The sequence below is a fragment of the Terrapene carolina genome, unplaced genomic scaffold (genome assembly GCF_002925995.2).
Source record: "Terrapene carolina triunguis isolate 2854851 unplaced genomic scaffold, T_m_triunguis-2.0 Scaffold43082, whole genome shotgun sequence".
Taxonomy (NCBI): Eukaryota; Metazoa; Chordata; order Testudines; family Emydidae; genus Terrapene; species Terrapene triunguis.
Window position 1 is genome coordinate 28,573 of NW_020707433.1, and position 9,392 is coordinate 37,964.

Sequence of the window (9,392 nt, forward strand, 5' to 3'; positions counted from 1 at the left end):
ACCCGGTGGGGGCTGCTGTAATGGGAGGGGCGGCGGTGAGCCCGGGGCGGCGCTAACGGACCCAGCGGAGGCTGCTGGACGCCTTGAGTCACTAGCTATGGTTCCCTCTCCTAGGATCTCAACAACTTAATGGAGAAGCTGATGATGGAGAACTTGTATGGCCCCCCCAAAGCCGAGGAGATAGCAGGTGCGAGGGGGTGGGGAAGGGAAGGGGAGTGTCGGGGACTCCAGGGGCTTTCCTGGGTGGACCTTGTTGGGTCAGAAGCTCTTGGAAGCAGCCTGTCTCCTCAAGCAGAGTAATCCCCAGCCCCTGCTGGCTCCACCCCTGCGGTGCTAACAGTCCACCTGCTTCTGGTGCTTGTCTGAGGCACTGCCGTGCCCAGGGCTTGGGGCCCTGGCGTATACCTGCTGCGGGCAGGCTTCACACTCCTCACTCGTTCTCATCCCTGCTTCCATGAGCCCTGTTTGATTGCTTCACACAACGCACAGTCAACCTGTGGAACTCCTTGCCAGAAGTTGTTGTGAGGGCCAAGACTATAACAGGGTTCAAGAAAAGAACTAGATAAGTTCGTGGAGGATAGGTCCATCAGTGCCTATTAGCCAGGATGGTGTCCTGAGCCTCTGTTTGCCAGAAGTTAGGAATGGGTGACAGGGGATGGGTCACCTGATGATTCCCTGTTCTGTTCGTTCCCTCTGGGGCACCTGGCACTGGCCACTGTCGGCAGACAGGACACCGGGCTGGATGGACCTTTGGTCTGACCCAGTCTGGCCGCTCTGATGTTATGTTCTTGGCAAAGTGCTCGGGAACCCCGCGGGGACAAGCCAGCGCTGCCGAGAGGGGCCAGTCCCCAGCCCTGGCCCAGAAGCTCTTTCCGAAGGATGCGCCCTGCCCTGTGCCGAGCGCCGCGCCCGGCCCTGTGCCGAGGGGCCAGTCCCCAGCCCCGGGAGGATCAGCTTTGCGGTGGAGGGTGGGGCTCAGACTCCATGAGCTGAGGAGTCCTTTGCCTCTGATGAGGCTGCCACAAGGGGGCCTGTTGTAGCTGCTTTTCCTTCTCCAGTACACAAGGCCCTGGAAGACTCCACTTCCCAGGGTGCAATTCAGGCTGCTGGGGCCCAGATGGAGCACTGCATGCTGGGAGAGGAGCTCTGGGGCCGCTGCGGCAGGGTCCAGGCAGAGGACTCAGTTTGTGACCCATCCCGGCGTGGTTCGAATCTGTGTGGGGCTGGGGAGGGAATACCCATCAAAACACCTGTCAGTCAGCGCCCTGGCCTGGACATTCCCCAGCCATGTGCATCGTGGCAGAGCCGAGCAGCCCCAGTTGTGGCCCAGGACTTTGTTGCGCTGGGCGCTGTACACACACAGCCCCAGAGACTTCACAGTTGAAGTACAGGACGAGAGGCATGTATGGGGCGGGAGCCTGGAGGCATGTATGGGGCGGGAGCCTGTCAGCAGATCATCTCGTCCCTGCTAAAACCCGGCAGTGGAGGAAATTCATCCACATTCTAGGAGTACGTCTACGCTCCAGAGAAAAACCCATGGCACCGAGTCTCAGAGCCCAGCTCAGCTGACTTGGGCTTGCACTACAGGGCTTAAAACAGCAATGTAGACGTTCCTGCTTGGGCTGGAGGCTGGGATCCGAGCCCCTGGCTGGGTTTCAGAGCCCAGGCTCCAGCCCGAGTGGGAAGTTTTGCACTGCTATTTTGAGTCTTGCGAGCCTGACTCCTTTGACCTGGGCTCTGTGATGTGGCCTTGCAGGTTTCTCTTTGCGGTGTCGAGGTCCCCTGGGGGACTTGTGAACGATGTTTCCCCAGAGCGAGAGCCCCTCCCAGGCTGGGATTTTGAACTGCCAGGAATCTCCCATCCCCTCCACCCCATCCTGACAAGCCCACCCCCTGCCCATCACCACAGAGTCTGGGCACCTCCCATGGCAGATTGACAGCAGTCGGGAAGGCCTTGGGGTCTGTGGAATCTCAGGCTCCTCCCTCTGGGGGGAGGGGTTTGGGGTGAGTTGGTTTATTTCCGTGTTTTGGTTTTGGGATGGGGCTGCTCCTTCCCTGATGACTGGAGGCTTGGGGAGCGCTGGGGTTTGGCGTGAGGGGGCGCATCGAGAGCTCAACTCTCTGGGAGGTATAGGCTGGTGGAGTCCTGCACTGGGGCATGGCTGGGACCTGGTGGGGGGTGGTACAGCACAGGCCATCGCTGAGCGCTGCTGTGCTCTCCCTATGCAGACTCGGACGACGAGCTCTGCTATTACTACGACAACGATGGGGAGTATGACGAGGAGGAGGAGGAGAAGTGGGACGATTCCAACAAGGAATACGATGCAAAGACTGACGAGGACTCAGTCCCTGGCACCTTCTGTGGCTTCAGGAAATCCTTCCTGTGCAAGGACACCTCACCAGCTCCCCTGCCCCAGAGCTCGCTGGACTATCAACTGCTGGACCTGAAACTGCCCCAGAGGCAGCGGGTGACTGCAGAGGTGAGCAGAGCCCCGGGGTCGTCCTCTTTCCCTTCCGTTCCCCTGGGCCGTCCGTCCTCTCCCCCAGTGGGTCCGTGTAACAGGGCGTAGCAGGGCCCCCTTTGCTCCTGCCCCTGCTCTGCTCCAAAACCCACCCCGAGACCTTCTGGCTCAGCAATCACCGGTGCTGTTTATTTACAGCGTGAAACCCCCCCACCTTCTCACCATATACAGCATGGGGGGGTCCAGTCTGCAGGACTTCCCAGCCTTTGCAGCCAGGAGAGAAGAGCTTCCGCTCTCTGGCTTTCCCCCTTTTTGTCTGCCCCATTGGCGGCCTTCCTCTGAGACTTGTATGCAGCCCCAGGCTAATCAACCTGGCAGTTGTTTCCCCTTCGCCAATCAGGCGCAGGTTTCTCTAGCCAGCTCCAATTTACCTCCCTTAGTGGGAGCTGGAGTGACAAAGGGCTGGCCCAGCACCCTGTCACAGTCCCCTGGAAGCCCCGCTGTGGCCAGGGCAGGATGGGGCCCTCCATGCATTTCCTAAGGGCTTTGTCCACTGTGGTCCCTCCTGCATCTCTGCCAAGGAGGACCTGCTGGTGGTGTCCTGGCTGCAGAGCAGAGAGGAAGAACTTGGGGGAAGGGGTGGAGGATTGTCAGTGCTACCTTTGACCAGCCCGAGGGGCCGCTGCTGGGCATGGATGTTGTACTGCTCCTCTAGGAGCAGAGCGAGCTGCCCTCGGACTTCGCCGGGGTGCAGACCGGGCTCCCCGTCCCGGATCAGCCCAGGGCTCCACGGAGCCTGTCTCCAGCTGCTATAGAGCAAGGTGCAAAAGCCCCTGCAGTAGCGGTGGTGAGAGAACCTGCCCCAGGGAAAGCTTTCTAGCTGTTAAGGCCAGAAGGGAGCATTGGCCCATCCAGCCCAGAGAGCCACCCAGGGATTTCAGGCGTTTGACTGAGAAAGAGCCTCTCTTAGAAAGACACTGAGTGCACCATGTCCCTGCTGAAACAAGTCCCACGGGATGCTAGCCATTCGTCCTGCCCTTGTGTGCTCACGCCTTGGGCTCTCCGAAGTCTCCTCCCCAGGGAGGAGGTACTCGTAGTCCCCTCAGAACTCTTTCTTGGATAAGCTAAATAGACTGAGCTGCTTCAGCCTCTCCCGGAGGTCAGCTCTCAGAGCATCCTGGTAGCTCTTTTCTGATCCCTTTCCAGTTTGTCACCCTCCCTTTGAGAGTGTAGACTCCAGCCGTGGGCCTGCTGTCCCAGCGAAGGTCGCACTGATGCTGCAGACAGAGGTGTTACCACCTCCTGGCTCCTGCTCACCACCCCTCTGCCTGCCCATCTACGGGCCATGCTCCCCTATTAGATCCAGCATGGCACTACTGGGAGCACCTGCTCAGCTGCCTGTCTACCATGGCTCCTTGCTCTGGACCTTGGTTCTGCTCTCCCCCCAGTCTGGGGGAAGGGATCCTTCTCACAGCTGCCACCCCACGCTGATCATCACCTGTGAGCTCCTGGCGGGTAGGGACACTCGGTTCCAGTGGTGTGCCCCTGCCCCCAGTTGGGAAGGGCTGGCTGGGGTGGGACTGTGCCCAGCTTGCGTGGTTCTCTCCCCAGGAAGCGGAGAAGAATGCCAAGGAGCTGGTAGCTGAGGAGGAGCGAGTTAAAAGGAAAGCAGAGAAGAAAAGACTTAAGAAGAAGGTGAGTGCCCAGGGCTGCATTCTCCACTCCTGCTGCCGTCCCAGCCGCCTGGCATGCCTGCTTCCTCCTCTGCATTCTCCGCCTGGCCAGTGACCCCAGGGGATGGGGGGTGCATCTCACCCACAGCCTGATGGATCCTCTGGAGGGCAAACTTCTGGTTTCTCTGCTACCCAGTTGCCCTGTGTTTTGAGCTCTCCAGCTCCATCTCTCAGCCTGTGGGAAGGGGCCATGTTGAGCTCAGTCTCCTCCTTAAGCTCCTGGAGGAGATTAGAGTAAAGCAGTCCCATAGGAGAGGGGTGGTGTGGCGGGTAGATCCAATGGGGTCTGGGGCTGTCACTGAGCTTGGGATAAGGAGCCAGAGCTGGGAGTCTCTCTCGGCTCATGCGGCAATCGCACGCATTGGAGGGGCTCTCTGGTCAGTGTGGAACAGGGCGTGCTGGCCAGGCTGTACCGGTGCGCTCCCTTCCCTGGAGTCCTCTCACGCCCAGGCCCTAGCTCCAGGCTGCCCTGCGTCCGGGCTCTACAGGAGAGCCTGTCTCAGTTCCGTTCCCCTTGCCAAGGAGCCCGGCGGGCGGCCCTCCCCCCCCACCATCCCCCGGGGGGGGGGGGGGGGGGAGTGCTGGGTGGCCCCCGGCCCCCGGGGGATGAGCTGACGCTGCACTACCAAATGTGTCGGCGGTGATTCGGAAGCTGGTGCAGCCAGCCCCGGGAGGGAGCGGGACCAGAGCCCCTGGCTGGGGAAAGCACCAGCTCTCTGGAGCTCACTCGTGTCTCTGTGGCTTCCAGAGGCAGAAAGACCGGAAGAGGCAAGAAAAACTAGAACAAGAATTGAAGCCCAAGCCCGAGATGAAGTCGGTAAGTGGCTGGGGTGCCTTGCTCTCCGGGCAGTCTGCCCTGCCATCCCCGGGCTTGGGGCCACGTTTCCGAGGCACAGTGCTCTTGGTTCCCATGTGTTCGAGAGGAGGAGGGGCTGTAACCCGTGAGCGCTGGGCTGGGCTCTCCCCTCCCAGGGAGTCTGGCGGGTGGGTGTGGCAGAGCCCTGCCCTCCTGGGGAAGCTGCCAGTGGAGCTCTGATCTCACAGGCCGGTGCTCTCCTTGCAGAATGAATCTTGTCTGAATGGTGACGCGGAGGAGGAAGGCACCATGACATCATTGTGGAAGGGGCCCCTGGACTCCAGCCCCTCCCGGAGAGATCCCAGCAAGGCCCCAGCTCCTAGGAGAGGGGAGGGAGCCAGGGCCCAGGTCAGGAGTGCAGACATGAGCACCGAGGAGGAGACGGAGGTGAGGTTTGGGTGTGCTGGGCTGTGGCCCTGTCCTGCTTCGTGCAGGGCCCGGCGCTCACCCGGCCTGCCTAGCTGGAATGGGCGGGCTGTGAAAGTTGGGGTCAGCTGGCTCGGTGATGGCTGGGGGCCAGGGACCAAGGCACCCGCTGCCTCTGGGGCCAGGTGTCTGCTGGTCATGCAACCCGCAGGGCGTGATGTGGCATGCTGCTGGATTGATGTCCCTGCCCACCCAGCCTGACGCCTGTGTCCCCCTCCCCCAGGATGAGCTGGACTTGAGCAGCACCTTTGTCTCCAAAGCTCAGCGTAAGGTGGGGGTGAAGCCGCTGGCGCCCAGGAAGGAGAAGGCGCCCAGAGCTGAGCACAAGGAGCCGGAGAGGAAGCCCCAGCAGGAGGTGAGCGTTGGGTTCCCTCTGAGCGGGCAGGGTGAACTTGCCTCCCCTGGCATGTCTCAGCCATGGCGGGGAGGAGGGAGCTCCCTGGCTAAGAGCAGGGGCAAGCCCAGGCAGAGCCGGTCAGCCCCTGCTAGGTCACCTGCCCTTAGCGTGAGGGAGCAGAGGCAGGGCAGGCTCTGCCCAGTGACCCAGCTGGGAGCCCTGCAAGGGAGCCAGCGGAGAAAAGAGGCAAGTGAGCCACGGTGTGGACCCTGGCCTAGGACATCTTTGCCCTGACAGAGCCCTGGGTGGCGGGGCCGGTGTCAGGGTCAAGGCCAGGCTGGAGCGTGCCGGGGCTGCTGCTGGGAGCAGCTGACCCATGCAGCGAGCGGCTCGAGAGACATGGGCCCAGGATGGGGCGTTAGGCTGCAGAGTGAATGGGGGAAGGTGTGGGGTAGCCCCATGGCAAGCTGCTATGCAAGCAAGCCACACCTCCCTGCAGACCCAAGGCTCAGGGGAGTGTGGCTAAAGCGAATGGTGCAGCGTCGCTCCAAGCCAGGCCTGCAGCCTGAGCTAGTGAACAGGCCAGAGGCCCTGCCTGGGCAGGAAGCTGCTCGGTTGCTTGTTCTGTTGGCCCAAGGAGAAGGTGGGTCCCCACCCTGGCCAGCGCACTCCGGCGCCTCGTCCTGCAGCCTGCTGGGCTTGGCTCCCAGTGGAGTTGGAGCAGCTGGGGAAGCAGAGCCCCCCCTGGGGAGAGGAGGGGCCCGTTCTCCTTGGCGGCGCTGTGGCGGCTGAGGGAAGTGGGTCTGTCTGGGTGTCTCTCTGGAAGGTGCCAGTCCCCGTGGCATGTAATTGTCCAGGTGCCTAGTTCCGGCGCATGGCGCCCCCCTCAGTGCAGGGGGCCCGGGACTGACAGAACTATTGAATGTGCTAATCCCTGGCAGGCAATCAGAGTGGAGGGATTTGCATCCCGCCCTGGTGCTGCGCTTTCACAGAGGGCGGGCCCGGCTGGTGGGCGTGTGGGGAATTGGTTGGCAGCGCTGTGCCAGAGCACCCCGGGTACCATAGTGATGGGCTCAGTGCCCAGGTGCCAGCCAAGAATCCCAGCACGGGAGCTTTGGGCGCGGGCTGGGCCGTCGTGTGGATTGTGTCCCGGCTGATCTCACAGGGTGGCTAAACTGTGCCTTCGGGGACGGGCTGAGTCCCCACCCCCGGGACTCCCAGCACAGGACTGGAGCCGCTGATGTCTTTGCATGATGTCTGGGCATGGGGCAGAGATGTGCTGGAAAGTGACAGCTGAACGACTTCTAAAGGCACCTTGTTGCCACAGCCCTGCGCTTCCCCAGAGCTGTCCTGCTTGGGGGGCCCTGGCCGCAGTGGGACACCACCTTGCCCACACAGACACGCCCACGCTCTGGCGCAGAGACTGTAGCTGGGAGGCAGAACCGGGCTGGGCTGGCTGGTCCCTGCTGGCTGCCTGGGGTGGGAGGCTGGACTTGCCGGCCATTCAAGTGACTGGCGTGGGGACCTGCAGGTTTTCAGAGCTGGGGGCCCTGTGTGAGTCACAGGCCCAGAGGTGGGGGAAGGGCTTGGTGTGTTGTCCCCAGCCTTGGCCAGTCCACCCCCAGGGAGCAGGGCATGGGGCACAAAGCCTTCAACTTGGGCAGAAAATATCCCCTTCCCCTTCTGGCCGAGGGGAAAGGCCAGGGTGTGAGCGTGCTGCCCACAGCTGCCGTGGCGGTGGGTGCAAGTCTGGCCAGCTCCACACTGCCCTTCAAAGCCCTGTCCGTGTCCACTGCTGCCCGGTCATGGCGAGATGCGCTGCCTGTGTGGGCAGGGGGAGTGTCTTCCTGTGGTGGGGGCTTAGGAGGCTTCAGGTTTTCCCCTGCAAGCCAGAGGCTCTGCACCGTGGGGGGCCCCACGGCGGTGGGGCTGGGTGGCGGCCGTTGCAGCACCCCAGCCTTGCGCGTCCCCCTGGGTTGTGTCCATCCCTGGTAGCAGTTCTTTGCTGTGTGTCCTGACCCCGGGCAGCTCTCTGGCCATGTGCTGGAGACATTGAGAATGTCCTGGAGGTGCTTGGGAGCGCCTGGGTTCGCTGAGCAGAGACAGGTCTCCTAAGGGCCCCCACCTCCTCCCACTGATGCACCCCAAGGTGGTCAGCACGGCTCGGCCTGTGAGAGCTCCCTGGGGCAGGCGGGTGGGGACCCCCTCAGTGCGACTGACTGACTGGTCAGAGTGGTTCCGTGAATGCTGGTGCCGGTGGGGGCGAGGGCCAGCAGGGGGGCGTTGCTGTAACCCGGCCCCCCTCGCTGCAGTCTGAACTGGTGCCCTGGCCCCGGCAGCCCCAGCCCTCACCATGTCACTTGGCTCCCTGTGCAGGTGCCGAGGCCTGGGCAGGATGTGAGCGGAGTGGATCCCAGCACAGTGCTAGCAGGTCAGTGTCCCCCGCCCCCACAGGCCCGGTCTTCCCACACCAGGCAGAAGGGGTCTGGGGCTGCGGGGCCAACCTGGCTCCGCCCTGCCCTCCCCCCTCACTCCTGGTCTCGCTGTGTGTACTGACCCCTCACTCCCGCCCCGCAGCCCCCTGCCAGCCCAGCCCTGGGCTCCCCCCAGCTCTGCCGGTTCTCCTCACTCCCGCCCCACAGCCCCTGCTAGCCCAGCCCTGAGCAGGCCCAGGCCTTCCTAGGGCCCTGACCTCAGGAAGGATTAACCCTTTGCTTCCCAGCCTTGTTTCCCCCTCTCTGCCCCTGAGCAAACGGCCCATTCCCCGCTGCATCCCGCTTGTCTCGTGGGGAGTGTGATCTCCGTGTAGGTGCCAGGGCAGGCACGGGCACTGGAGCCAGCTCCACCCTGGAGGCCTGGCTGAGCTGCACAGGGGGCAGCAATGCAGCGCCTGTCTTGGTGACCCTGTTTCCTTCCCACAGGCTATGGGTACGAGGCAGCGGCGCGGGGCTGCTTCCAGGAGGCCGTGCTCTTCTTCACTGAGGCTGTCAAACTCAACCCTCGGGAGCACAGGTAGGAGCGTGGGGGGTGCTCTCTGGGGCAGGGGGCGGAGTGTTTCTCGGGGCGGGGGGGGGGGTTGTGTCTCTCAGGGGGGGGGGGCTGTGGGGCGGGGCTGGGGGGGGGGGGGGGGGGGGCTCTTTGGGGCAGGGCTGGGGGGCTCTCCAGGCCAGAGGCGCAGCTGGCAGCCTGTGCAGCTCCCTCCCGGCCCCGGCTCTGTATCCCCAGCCCGACTCCCTCTAGGCCTGCACGGTCTGCTGGAGCCTCACCCCACGCAGGTCCAGCGCTGCCGGGTGCTTTGGGGCTGGGGCAGGGGCAGGGTTTGGGGCAGGCTCTGTGACTGGCCCAGCGCTGCCGGGCGCTTTGGGGCTGGGGCAGGGGCAGGGTTTGGGGCAGGCTCCGTGACCGGCCCAGCGCTGCCGGGTGCTTTGGGGCTGGGGCAGGGGCAGGGTTTGGGGCAGGCTCCGTGACCGGCCCAGCGCTGCCGGGCGCTTTGGGGCAGGGGCAGGGGCAGGGTTTGAGGCAGGCTCCGTGACCGGCCCAGCGCTGCCGGGCGCTTTGGGGCTGGGGCAGGGGCAGGG